This window comes from Amia ocellicauda, chromosome 4, assembly GCF_036373705.1.
Source record: "Amia ocellicauda isolate fAmiCal2 chromosome 4, fAmiCal2.hap1, whole genome shotgun sequence".
In the NCBI taxonomy this organism is placed as follows: Eukaryota; Metazoa; Chordata; class Actinopteri; order Amiiformes; family Amiidae; genus Amia; species Amia ocellicauda.
Genome location: NC_089853.1, coordinates 9463869 through 9478667, shown reverse-complemented (window position 1 = coordinate 9478667; position 14799 = coordinate 9463869). Strand labels below are relative to the sequence as shown.

The window sequence follows — 14799 nt, the reverse complement described above, 5'->3', positions numbered from 1 at the left end:
TAGTTGAGCTGAATCACTTCTCCTGGTACAAGCCAGGTCTTTTGTTTCCTGATCTCATGTATGTTTGCATTGATACAATAAAGTTAACTGGTTTTACCTTAAATGTGCATCAGAAGCAAAGTGGTGCAGCAGAATGCTACAGTTATTATCAAGATGGATGAATGGAATAGCAGTGGCCTGGTTTGACACAAGCCTGCATTGAAAAATGCAAGATTCACCACAGTGTTATTGATATGTATGTGAAAAACAAAGAATCATGAACTCATCATTCATATACTCAATATATATATATAAAGCACCACGTTTTGTACACTTCCATTGAACTGCTCTCCTTATTCTATGTAATTACAATATCCTCCAGGACTTGTGCTGTCCTTGCGATCTTTAGTAAAGAGAAAGGTGAAAGCAGTTACAGTCCAGTTATTTACATGGAGAGTGTTCTAGCTAATCATGTTAATGTTATTTTAAAGCAGATCCTGCAGCCCGGTTCCTCTTTGTTTATTGATGTATAGACTTTACTAAGCATCTTCTACCAGCTTCCCTAATTGCAATTCACAAACAAATCAAGGGCTATCTGACTGCCCTGAGAGTATAAGGCAGCCCTTCCCTGCTCTACAAGGACACATAATTTGAGGCAAACTACTGTAGATGTACCTTCTGTTATAAAGAAGCTGCAGAAAGTTATAAATAAATATATGTTAAATGTATTCCACATGACAAAGTGCTACTGCTTTGCCAAAATGTTGGCATTGTGAAAGCAAGGACATTTTTCTTGGTGTGTGCCAGGACATATTAACCACAGTAAGAATAAACATCATGTAAGAAGTTTGGAAAATGTGAATATTGTACTTTAAAGTAAGTGGAAAACAAATTGAAATGAAGTGAAAATTAATCCGCTTGCTTATAAGTCACTCCGAAAAAATGTACTTGTTTTAGAAACAAAGGTTTCACAAAAATGGCAGAATCGCGGTGTGTTCAGAAACAAGAGTCTTCATAAAATAAATCTTGCTGTGTCACATGACATGAAATACAGCAATAGCAGAATGTCAAAATGCTATGTTACCATATGTCTTCACTTGAAAACGTGTCTTCATATTCTCTTACGGTTTATGAGTGAAGCTTTGAAATTTGTGGATCAACTTCTGAACAAAGAAGTCTTCTGCAATCCAAGATCTAGGATGTTATAATTTAAGTGTCTGTCTGCTACTTTACTGCAGAAGAAGAGTAAAACAAACTACAAAGTAAGCTATGTCATGGTTAATAAAAAGATATATAGAATAATATATTTAGCAGGAATAACATAACAAGGGGCATATGTATTGATAACAATCAGAGGGCACTTGATTCTCACTCTTCATTTGCTGCCATTTTTTGATCGAGGACTAGATGTAATTTGATCATTGTAAAACCTTTTGTACTGAGGCAGTATGTCCATCTGCTGACAACCTGAAAACCCTCACCAGGGTGATGCGAACAGCAAGTGATCATGTAAAAGATGTAGGGAGTAACTTAATATCTTGAGGACAGCTGAGCTAAACCATACCATTCATGTGCTGAACAACAACAGCCAAGTGCAAGGCAGGGCACACACTGGACAGGTCGCAATGCAGACTCGTTCTGTGCATATTTGCATATGTGCATATTAGATGTATCCAGTGACCCACACAAGCTGAATTTGGTCGGGTTGTTTCGTGTTATTACAAATTAGCATCTAGTACTCATTCTGCTTGTACAGGGTCATCTTTCTCGGTAAACTGATATAAATATTTGTATTATTAATATGATTTGCAATTAATCATGTAAAGATTTCCATTATAACAGCTAACCATAACTTTTTACATTGTACAAATCCCCACACTTAGCTTCTCTACTCCTACCTGCATTTTATTGTTCTCAGGAAATCAGAATAAAACTTTATATATTTTTAAAGCAAGAATTTGATTAGGAAAAAACCCTGACATGGTGCGTGGTAACTTAAATTAGGTCCAAATGGTCAAATCTGTTCTAAAACATTCTGCCTCTCATTTATTTAACTGTCATGTTAACATGTCCCCATACAGAGGTTTGTTGTGTCTGTTAAGTAGACCTTGTATCTGATGAAGTTTTGATTTGTGGTTCGAAGCTGAAGAGCAGCTTGTGTTGCGAAAGGCAGGACTATGGAAAGCATGTGCATCTGCCTTTAAAGTGCCCTCTGAAATGAATAATAAAAAAACTATGTTCAGTAATTACATGGAGCAGCCATGTGGTTTTGCTTACTATGTATTTTTCATGAGTCGCTCTATCTGACATTCTCAAGGATAGCCAGGCACACGCGCACTGTACGCCCACGCACAACGTACAGACTATCCCTGTACGCCAGTAACTGAGTATGAAGTAACCTAAAATCTCATAGGGGCTTTTCCTGGCATGGTTTCAACCACGCCTTTCCCCTGTGACGTCCAGTGGTCATGCTTTTGGCCCACTGTTAAAAACTGACTTTACAGCACACGGCTCTAATGGCAAAGAAACTGAAACTATGACATTGCATAAACTCAAACCATTTATTATAGAATCAAACCCTAGACTCACTGGGAAATGAATGAAGCGTTTCTGCATTAAATTTATTGAAGTGTTACCAAAACATCAAGGCCCTTAGTCACAAACCATGAACCCCCTTGTAATGTTGGCTGCTATATTTGTGCAAGGGAATGACAAACTTATGCACAAGGAACATCCAGCTCTTATCTGTATCAATCTGGAATAAGTAAGCTGATGCCCTCCAAAGCAAGCACTTGCATCTCACTCGGTTAATGTGTGTACACATTCCATAAACAATCTCAACTTTTACTGACCTCAACAAATTGGAAAAAAAACCAAAAACAATCATTGTTCATTCGGCTGGTACACTGACCACTCCTTTGTGAATACAACCTAAAATCTTTTTTTGCTGAAAACTTGGAGCAACAGTGTAGGCCCTGGCCTTTACATCTAAAGCAACAGAGCTGCTGTAATTGTTGTGAGGAGCTCTCCGAGAGAAACGTTGGCTTGGGTCTTTGGTGAGGGGTGGGGCTGAGGGAGAGAGTTGGGGTGGGGTGGGGGAGCCTTGAGGAAGTTGAATTTATTGGTTGCCATCTGCAGGGTGGAGGGATCTGTGTGGCTGCCAGCACATTGCAAGGCTTCTAATTAAACAGTCATCATTATCAGCTTGTGGCCACAGCTCATCCCCCAAAATGAAACTTCTAAGATGAATATGGAATCAGTAAGGCCTCTATGAACCTCATGTTGGGTTTGAATTATAAAGAAGACATAGAAGAGGAGTGTGCTGCAGGGCCCTTCTTTGGCATGAAGTGGAAGGAAAACGGCCATGCCCATTCAAGTTTAAACAATCATAGAACTTCAGAGGAATCATCACTAATTCCAAAATAGACCTAATGTGTTTTTTTTTTTTTTTTCTTACGCTAAGAAGACTGGAACAAGACTGTGTTGGACTCCTACACTTATTTAAATGTATTACAAACATCAGTATTATAATTAATATAATTCTAATTGCTTTCTCCATGTGCTTCACTGTACATATTTGATAAAGTTGCTTGGTCCTGATCCTTGAATCAGACATCTCTGCACAAAGCAGCAGTCAAGGTCTTCACCTTGGTTAATATGAAATTGGATTTATTTTTAATGTATTGATTTGTTTATGTGGTGGAACACAGAAAGCAAATTAAATAGCCTCCATGATAGCCCATGCCATTGTATTAGGGAAGATGTTCAAAGGCTGTAGGACACTCCCACTTTTTTACATTTACTGGCTTAGTTATGAGTGGGCTGGAGTTGTTTTTCAGTTCAATCTTAAAACAGGGGTGCATTGTTTGGGATGTATCTGAGTGACCCATTCAAAGAAAACAATTAATCCATTTACTAGGATTAAAGTCAAGTTCTCTGATTAAAGGGAAAGTAACTTCAGATAAGATAGATATGTTTGCCCAGAAAAGAACTATCTAGAAATACCATTAACTGTCCTACTGGTGAGCAAAGAAAATAACAGAAAAACAGCAATATGTGTTGTTCTGTTTTAATACTAGGAGCTGCCTGGCTGCGAATTAAACACAGCAGAATTAATCTTCAGCTTTCCAATTGTAGTCAATTGTTGATTAAAAAAAAACAAAAACATTCACCTTTTAGGTTTTTAGTGCCTAATTCCCTTACTGGAAGTATAGCTGGGGCTTGAAAATAATCCAGATGGTTTTGTTGTGAAATGTATGAAGGTGATTTAGTGCAGTTTATTATTTCTTTATGAACTTTTGATAAGAAAGATATACTGAGTGTAACTCTTGTTTTCATCTGCCCTCAGTCTGGCATGCAGGAATAATCCATTGAACCCTTCCAGCAAATTGAACTTGAAACGATCAGGAATGTGCAGTGAAGCCAGGCACCTTCAGAGTTAACTAAGCTGGTGGAAGACTTGCAAAGTATCGCGCCTTATTGTGAACTTCAAAGTATGCACTGTTTAAGCAAAGAGATAAAGGGTCTTATTATTAGTACGTTTTTTTTTACATAGAGATTAGTATTCGTTTTTTTTTTCTATTTACATCATGAACTTATAACTCATGGTATCATGTGATACCATCTTTTTGTAAGGCTTGTCCAGGTCTGCTCTTAAGATATGAAATGGACAGCTCGGCTTCTAGATTTTACAACTGACTTCCTTCTTAAAATGTCAGTGGTTAACCTAGTTATTACTCTCTTTGATTTAAGCCAAATTTGCTTTTGCGCTCTAAAAGGTATTAATAAAGACCTAAAATTCCTCAGATTTTATGGCACAAGGCTGCTTATCCCTCCTCCAATTAGCTAAAAGAGGTGTGATTTAAACAATGTGCTTAAAGGTTAACTTTAGGTTTCTTTCAATTCCTTGAAAATTGTCATTCCTGGCTTGAAGTTGTTCTCAATATACAAATAAATGGTGGTGGTTACAAAATGTAAAAAATTATATGTGCGATGAACAAATGTGGCAGCTATCACCCTTGGAATTTTCTTTAGCCTAAACATACTTCGTCTGAAACTGCTGCAATATGGTTAGGTTGTGCCTCAGAAAGTTTTTCATGTCACAACTATTTACATGCCTTAGCTATTAGGATTAAGATTTATCTTTAATGGCTCTCCCCATTACAATGAAGCCGAGAGAACCATGTACCTGTATGAATCAAGGCAGGAATCGTCTGTCAGACTATTCTTGTCTCATGCACAACGGGAAAGAGATATTCTTGCTCAGGTTGTCTTTACCCTGAAACATCAACAAAATAGCATTATGGCATGCCTAGAGCCTTAACATATGTTGCTCTAAAAGTTTCTCTTCATACTCAGATTTGCACTTGTTAGTGTTTTACTTGGACAGTGCTGAAAGTGGAAATAAATGATGCACTGGTAAGATACTCAGACTGTTTGCATAGAACAGTAGTATTTGTTGAATCCTCTTGATGTTTTTGTGGGAGTTTGTTCTGTTTTTATGAAGAATAATGGAAACCATGTGTCTAGCCCTCTGAACGAAATTAGCGACCTTTCATGTGACCCACCTGTCGTGCTTTCACAACCGATAATACTAACCTCATGTTATGATCATCTGAAGAGAAACATGGTGTCAGCACCCTGGGAAACGGGTTTCCACAGTGATTTTTGGCAAGAATGATTGCAGCGGAGACCTTTGTCTGACTTGAATTAAGAAGTATCTAGAACAATTCTGCAGTGTTTGTGTGCACTAATGATGATGAAATAAACAACAGAAACAATGCTGTATGCTGGCCAAGTGTTCCAGTGTGTAACTCTCTGGATATTCACCTTTTATATTTCCATATGCATTTTGCCTGAATTTATGCATGCTCAACAATATCCAGAGTCTTGTTACTGACAGCATGGAAATCGGCAAACACATGAGGGATTTGTAGCTTTTACCAATAAGCACGGTGAAGAACTCCTCAGTGTTCACGTTGCCTGGTTCAATTTGTAACCACTTTATAGGTGTGATTTGAAAATAATAACACAATTTTAGTTCATTTTTTGTTTTCCGGAAGGAATTCCTACCTTCTTTGCAGTGAGAGGTTAAGTGTGCCTTTTTACGGTGGGAAATATAGGAGGATGTGATGTAAATTGTTATTTCTGGATGTGAAGAATTGGAAAATGTTGATTATTTTCCAAAAAAGTGCTGTGTGAAAAGAATTATGTCATAACAGCGACATTGTATTCCGCTCTGGGCGATTACATTGCATTTGGTGGGCATTAGCCTTTTATTGACCATGATGGGTTTGTCACATTCAGACTCTACTTTTACCCTATTTTTAGGTTTAACATATTTTATATGCCAGGGCTTAAATAAATGCTTACATAATGGAAAATATTCCATTCACAAGTAATAGGCCATTAGAGGTGTTTTAAGTCTTGTTTAGTGGAATATGCTTGCTTTGCCCATTTCAAACCGATGTAAGGTTTACTAGAGAGTAGAGTCTGGGAATATTTACTAATTAGCCTATTTGTTTAGGATAAATTATTTTACATATATCTTCTCATTGCTTGTACAGTGTTCCAGAAAACATTTGATTCTGCAGTTTAACTTAACTTTTGCTTGATAAAATAGTCAAACATCTCACACTTTTTCCCTCTTCTGTGTAAGTGGCAATTGCAGATATACAAGCATTTTAAAACGTTTTGCCATTGTAGTTCTCACACTGGGAGGCTGGTCATCTTCCTAGCATGCCAGATTTGCCTTTCTGCCATTTTTCGGTTGCATTAACATGTGACACAGCTAAACCAATCCCATTTTATTACTTTTCTCAGCTTTTTTATGACCTCCTTATGGGCTATAATGGGCTATGCTTTTGAACTCATTTCCAGTTGTGCTAGATATGATTTAAAAAATAATAATAATAGAGAGATCTCTTCTGATCACCAGCATACAATAGGAGTTTTCTTGAGAAACAACGTGCATCTAATAGTTAAGTGACTGTTTTGAAGAACCATGCATCTCTTGTTTGTACTAATTGAATTCAGCACTAAAATATGCTGGCAGGAGTTCTTACCTTGTTCTGGTTATTTATTGCCTGACTGGAGAGGTAATTTGACCTCCTCAATTCAAAGAGCCTTTTTTTTTCCAGAAAAGAGTGTTAAACTCAATTATGTGAGCGATCAGTGACTCAAACACTACATTTGTTTTCTACAAAAAAAGAGTAGGAAAAAAAAAAGCTAAGCGGTACGCAGAATCTTTCACTCAGAGCAGCTGCAGAAACCAATGGAGACAACTGAGAACAGTGCCTTAGCAGTTACTGTGATGTCAAAAGAGATTTGTTTCCCTCCATTCATCATTTCCCTTTCTTTAAGATTAGTAACTTCATCATACAAAATAAAAGTAATCAGTATCCATACATGCTGCCATTAATTTAAAGGTTCAACACAGAAAAAACAGTCTTTACTGTGATGGAGATATAGGGGAATAATGTTAATTTTCTTCAGAGTATGCTATGAAGCTCATGCAAAGCACCTGATCTAATTTATGTTAGATTTCAGTGAATAACCACTAGCCTACTATTGTGCCAATAGGTTTTCATGATTATTTAATGTGGTTCTTATTTAATTTTTTTGCTTTTTTCAGACTTTTGTAGAAAGATTATTTGGAAAGAAGCTATTAATGTTCTTGGCATTTTTTATTTACTTTTTTAGCTTTTTTTTGCCTTATTTAAAACTGTACTGTCTAATTCTTTGAAACTAATGTCTTCCTATTGTATGAAGTGCTGAGTTTGTCTCTTCTGGATGTAAAAAAAGAAGAAAATAATTCCATTACTATTTCTCCTGCAAAGCTGTTTTTATAATGTTCTGAACATTCAGAAAACAGAATTGCTTTGTTTAAAATTCATTAGCCAATCCCAGAGAACACAGTGTTTTCTTCCCCAGAGACAAAGAGTGGCACTCAGTATGTGATCAAGTTTAAACTTGTACAATACCGTGTGAATTTTCAGGAAAGCATCCACTTGTTTTTGTTTGAGGATTGTGATTTTAAATCTCTTGGAAATGTATTTCTTGTCGTGTTTTATTTTTGCAAGATTATATCAGATCATTTTTGTGAAACAATTATTTGTAAAGTAAGCAGCAAATATAACATCAAATCACAACATGCCTTACATAAAGCCCCAAGTGCAACTAAGGTAGTACTGGAGTCATTTCTCTTAATGTTGTTGACCTGTCACTTCCAATTCTTACATTTAAATGTTATCTGAACTTTTACTTAGGAGTAAACTGCTAAAATTGCAATCCAATTGCAAATATAATTTGTCAGTGAAATAACAACTGGAATATAGAATGTGCTTCTAATGCTTGAACAAGAACAACACAAATAATTTGCAGAGACTGATGTGGCTCGCTGTAACCTGATCATTTATGGATCAATTGATTCTATTCTAGTTTAATTTACCATATGATTGACTTGCAGCTCTGAATTGTAGGAAAATATCCACATAGAGCTCTGCTTAAAATAGCTCAGTCATTTGAATACAGATGCTCTGTAACCAGACCTTGTATCGTGATGTAGCTTAAAGTCAGGAGACAATTGCAGGCTGATTATGTTGCTACTGACAGAAGTTGCTAATCCTTTGTGCGTCTGAGAAGTTTTGCATTTAAATGTATGTTGTGCATATCTTCAATAACATAAACGCAGAGTTGTGATTTTAAGGCAATCAGAAAGAGTTGTATTAATATTTGTACTTATATTCCATTCAGATTTATAATAACAATGCCCCACAGGTCTAGCCAAACACAAAAGAAAGCAATACTTTTCCAGGATGGTATGAAACACTAATGAAAGGACGATTCCCCCCCTTTTAGTGCTGATTTTCAGTCCACATGAGAGCTTATACGGCTTTGAGTCCATTAACAAGAAGATATAGGCCTGCACAGAAAATGTGCAGGTTTTAAATATTTGGCTTTACAGTTATCATATAAAAAGGTTAATGTATCAATATATTACTGTGCTTTCCAAAAAAGTTTTGTGGCATTTGTGCTTAGTTTAACACAATCAACTGCGAAAACCTAACATACAGTCGTATGTATGCACATACCACACTGGCACACTGATGCACTGATACTGCCTCTTTGTCCTGTAGCTTTCAGCATGTGTCTGACCTCAGGGGAGGAACAGACCTTGCAGTGTTGTTACACAAAGCCAAATAATTTTTTTTAAGGTGTTAAAAACTTCCATTTGTGCATTCCCAGGGTGAAAAGCACGAAACCCATTTGAGTCCGGTTGTAACACAGTCCGACATTGTGGCTACGCTTATCCAACAGTCATTTCACAGATTCTAAAACCAGGATGTGGTAAACAGGATTTTTAGAAGCTAAAATGCCCTGCGTGGGATTGGCGATAAGAATGAGAAATGCTCCAAAATAGTAAAGTAGAATAAGGAACCTTTCAGATAAATACGTTACCTGGCAGCATAGTGGACTTGCACTATAGACCAAAATAAAATAAAATAAATAATTAAAACCGTGAGAAGTTCAATGCAACAGACAGTGTATTTGTAATAGAAAGAACAGTATATAAATCAGTCACAAGAAAGATGTGGAGACGCCTGTGGTTTTAGAATATTATCACACCTGACAGAATACTGAGTCTAACTAGGTGCAGCATCAAAGAGACCTGACAGTGTACATTCTGAACCGTTGGTTACGCTTGGAGCTCCTGTGATTGCTTTGCATGTATCCAGTAGCTGGGCACTTATTTCAGTTTTTTCACATATTTTCTTATTTGTTCAAGAGAAACTAAACTGTTGATCATGGCTTCCAAAGACCACAGAACAGAAAGCTTAATTCAAAAGTCACCTTCAGGGGGAAAAAACTAACAAAAATAAACAATGGCCAATTTTGTAAAACAGATTTACATGTTTTTAATTCTGGATGTCATTGCATTCTCCTTTTTCTCCCACCGATTAAGAGTGGAAGAGCTAAATCTACCCTCCGTGAATATAGAAATTAAAAAGCCTTTTTCTGTCATCATTTTAATCCCACTTGACCAAACAGTGAGTGATGCTTTACTACGGTTGCCAAAACCCGAGCGGCTATGAATTTGAAACAAACAGGTACAATTTCACAGTTGTCAGGAGAGGAATATAATAGCTTCATCTTTAACCTGCATGCATATTGTTAACCATTGTGAGAGAGGGCTGTTGTGACACTTAGCGGAATGCTAAAACAGCTGTGGCTCACAATGATTGGAGTCGTTCCAGGATGAAACAACTCGATGATACGGTAGATTTTTTCAAAAATAAAGCTGGTCTTTGTAACTCTATAGCTTCTTGCGTGCCTCGATGCTATTTCACAGAAAATTTATAGCCTCCAATTAATTAGGTTATCATAGCAGCATCATGAGCCTTTCTTTTCTAAGACCCCTTGAAGATATGAAGATATGTGCGACAGCTACATTGAGCCCCCCCTTTCCGTTCCCCCAAGCCAGGTGACTGTAAATGGTTACTTAGTTCAAAATGGGTTTTATTAGTTTTGTAATAGCTTTATCTAAGTAGTTAATAATTCAGTCTACTTACAGCGGAATCTGTGCTCTTTTTTTTCGCTTGCCTTGGGCGATGTAGAAGTTGATTTTGTCAAGCTGTATATTGAATCTGACAATCCCATCTACTCAACGGCGGCACATTCCTCTTTCTCTCATCTACGGTACAGTGCAGACTTTTGGGAGTTTTTGATTACATAGTCTTTTTGCGATCAATGCATCATCACTTAGAAATAAAACCCGTTCTGTGTGTCCATTGATTCACATGGTGTTTGTTTTTACAAGTATGGTACCTTTGAGAAGTGCTGCTTTTCCATCGGGGGAATAAAACACTGAAGGGCCACAGTCCCCGGTTATGAACACAGATTGTTTTGTGATGTTCTACTAGATAAACTTGATATGCCTCAGATTTTCTTGGTTACATGCTCGATAGAATCAGTATTATCCACATTGGCTTTCAGATCTTTTTTAATGGCAGTTAACAGCTAAATCACTTGTTTCACTTTATTTAAGATATAGTTGGTGTATTGTACTATCAAATATAGACTGTTCGTGTTCTAAAGGACATTCTTTAGGTCAGGCTGATTTTCTGCCCGTATTGGCTGGCTTGTCAAAAGTGCATTGACATAAGCAACCAACTGTCTTAACGCTCAAACTACATTATACTCTACATTTATGGTTAAGGTCTGCTATAAATACAAAGCCACTGTCATATGATAAAGTTGCAGACAAAGCTGTATTATGCACAGTAGTAATTAAATCAAGCTGTACCCCCTACTTAAGATGAGCACATTTCAGGAATGTTAAGGTTGATTTGATTTTAGAAAGAAATTTAGATCCCTCTCCTTAGGCTGTGATTATTTCTCTAGTGAAAAGATTATACTATTATTTTCCACCTAGGAAAATAATTCTGTATTTCCACAGAATTACATAAAGAGATCTGTGCTTATCTTTGAACTTTTCCAATATCTCCTTTCTGTGGTTTGGTATTTAATTCATTTTGATTTAATTGAAAAGGCTACAAATCACAGATTTTTCTTTTTCTTTTAAAAAAGGTCTGTATTTTTTTTATGTTTTTGTAAAAGTATAACAGGATATGACACACGATACAGTCTGTGGGTCTTGTGTAGTCTGGCCCCTGTGAGGGTGTGTGTTCCTTGTGTGTGTACGTTGTCTGAATGGAGCACTAAGAAAGAGGTGTCTGAGTGTGTGTGTGGGAGGTGCTCCAGTCTGCTGTCACTGGTGATGGACACAGAAAATACCAGACTTTGATATAAATGCCACAGGTGTCAGGGAAAGGGACTCTGGGTGCTTTGAAGTCAACCGGTTCAGTCTACTATGCTTACCCAATCTGTCTGGGTTTTGTTGACCTGTTTGTTTATTTTTGACCTTCAATGCTTCAATGTTTGGTTTGTTTGTTGGCTTGTTTATTTCGGTAGTGGACATAGATGTGATAGGGTGTGATCTCGCCTTTCTCTTTCTCAAACAGGTACTAAAGTATTTCCACTGGGCCCAGCATCGCCATTATCCAAGGCTCCTTAAATGGTATAAAAGTCACTAAAATACAGTGTTCTACATATACACAGCATGACAGGGCTTACAATGTCACTATAAGGGAAACAATAAACATCCACATTATAATTCTGCACATTTCTTTGGAAGAGTAAAACATAAAATGTGGAAAAAGAAAAGGTTCCTTTCGTGGAATCATACCAACTTTTGCACGGGATATTGACTGAATGCACGGAATCTCTGTATTGTGCTAATTCCAAAGATTGAAACTGGGGGGCATTGAAACCCCACCTTCTCCCCTCTGGCACTGTGTGTGACGCCACCTGCTGGCTGTACTTTTTGGTTTTCCACACTGTTTCAGAATGATCTTACCCTCCCTGCCCTAGAGATGCCTGGTGCATCCCTCCATTTCTCACAATATCTCAGAACAGCTGATAAGGAACTGCAACATCTGAGAAAAAATGCTGTCGTGATTGTGGATACAGTGATTTGGTAATAGAACTGTTGGGAAACTAATAAAATGAGTTCAGAATTGATTGGGATTTTCTTTAATGAAACTATGATTGCTTAATTAGGGAATGCTTATTTGAAAGGAGCTCTGTTACTGTGGGTTTTGTGTCTGCTTGTTTAATATTCAGGAAGAGACAAGCTAATTCCACATTGCCTAACAAGGAGTGCTTAAAATGTGCTTATTATTTGCCTTATTATTACCATTATTCTCAATAATAATAATAATAATAATATTAATAATAATAATGAGTATTATTATACTAGTAAGAACAATACTGATGGATAGCATAATTTGTAGCATAAATTAAGAATGCAAAATTACATTTATTTTTTCTTAATTGTTCCCAATTAGCATACATTTGCAGATTCAAATAGTTGTTTACTTCTGCTTTGTATAAATAAAGCTTATTTATTCATTCAACAGGAACCAGCTAGAGTATTTATAGGTACTTCCACACTCTAAATGGACTGCATGTGTGTGTGTTTGTGTACTGGACATCATCAGAGGTGATTTTCCTGACGGCAACTGGTTGCTGTAGACCTGACTGGTAGTCGTGTAGCAGCCCGAAGCAGATTGTTCCCTCCGAGGTGTTATCAGAATGACAACAGGCTTTAATTTGTTCAGGGTCGCTGGCTCTGCTTAGCCTTGTTTGTCTTCTCACTTGCTTTGTCGCCTGCAGCATCAAGGTTTCCACATGTAAATGTTGCCTATTGTGCCTTGAAAGCTTATTCTCCTCTCATACCCACATGTTTGAACTTTGAAATCTGGTGTCTGTCTTTTCAGCCTTATCTTGGTCGCCTTTACACTCAATTGTCGATGTGCCGTAGTGGCATCGTTACGGGTTGCTAAACGATCCAGCTCAGGTAGTGTGTATTGGAAGTGTTTATGCTCAGATCAATTAGCTATGACCTTAAAAACCTCTGTCCTTGTTTAATTGGTGGCACTGAAGCAGACTAATGGCATAAATCAGCTGTTAATGAGATCCCAGCTTGTTGTTAAAATATATAATAATGTGGGAAATGAACATCAATGAGCTTTTTGCACACTGTGAAGCCACTCTAAGCAGTGTCTCTCAACTCTCTGTGGTACATGGGTTTTATTTGGAATGGTCCATCTTTCTTAAAATGTCTGATTCTTGAAAAGTATTTGTTTTCTTTTAGTAAACTTTCTTAACTTTAAGGCTTCAGGATCTAAATTGCATAAAAAAAACTAAAATAAAAATGTTCTGTTTAGAGGTTTAAATTATGTTAGTATGACTTTAACTGTTGGTGTATATTTTTCACTAAATCGTTAACACTGTGGAGTAAATAAAATGAATCACTTTATATCAAAAGGCATTAATCAAAATAATCATAAAGCCAAATGACTGATTAATGAGGTTACAGAAAAGTAAATTCTAAACATTGTCTAGGATTCATTCCCAGAGGAGCAACACAGAATAAATCTAGAGCACTGTTTTACTTCACATGTAGCATTACTGAATTGCTGCCAATACATTTTCAATTCCGTCTCTAAATGCAAAGTTTTATTTTTAGATCGGAGATCATTAGCTGCACATTCATCTTTATCAGACGTTTAAACAAGCTTAAAGAATATTGAGTGTCACATTTTCCAGATTTCATTGCTAGACCAAGTAGTGGTATTATTCAGATGTCTTTTTTTACATAATTTGGATTTAATTCTCTTTAGTCTTTGCTCTTCAATTCTTTGTCAAACGATGTTTTAGTCATTTGGCTATTTGGAAAGGTACAATAAACAGATTTGCAACGAATGGGAAATTAACTAAATGACACTTAAGAATTGATTTACCTAACAATGTTTGTAACATGACTTTTTAATTTTACTGTGGCCATGAGTCAGTTGGCTAGGCCAGTGGTTCCCAAACTTCTGGGGGGGGCGTGCAAGAGCGGGGGTGGAGGGTTGGGGGGTGCTTATGCTATTTTCGCCAAAGTGCAGAGCATTTTGCCACGGACTCCATATGACTCTCTCGCGGACACCTTGGGGGTCATGGACCCCCGTTTGAGAACTGCAATAACTCAGGGTCTCCTATTCCGCAGTGTTTGAGTACATAGGTAATTTGATAAAGGTAATCAAAGGTAATTATTTGTTCTTGGATTTATTTTTTATTTGTATCTTATTGATGTTCTTACAAGATCACTGCTTCAGATGAATGCCAGCAGTTTATTTTTTATTTTTGTAGAACCATCTAACTTAATCCTTATTCCTCCATTTGTCAAATTCATAACGTTGGTATTTGCTGATA

General features: G+C 36.9%; 1 protein-coding gene across 11 annotated transcripts in view; it reads left to right on the top strand.

Annotated features, from left to right (window-relative positions):
- sox6 (SRY-box transcription factor 6) overlaps positions 1-14799 on the top strand; it is a 190160-nt gene that overhangs the window by 18071 nt on the left and 157290 nt on the right. The window lies entirely within an intron of this gene.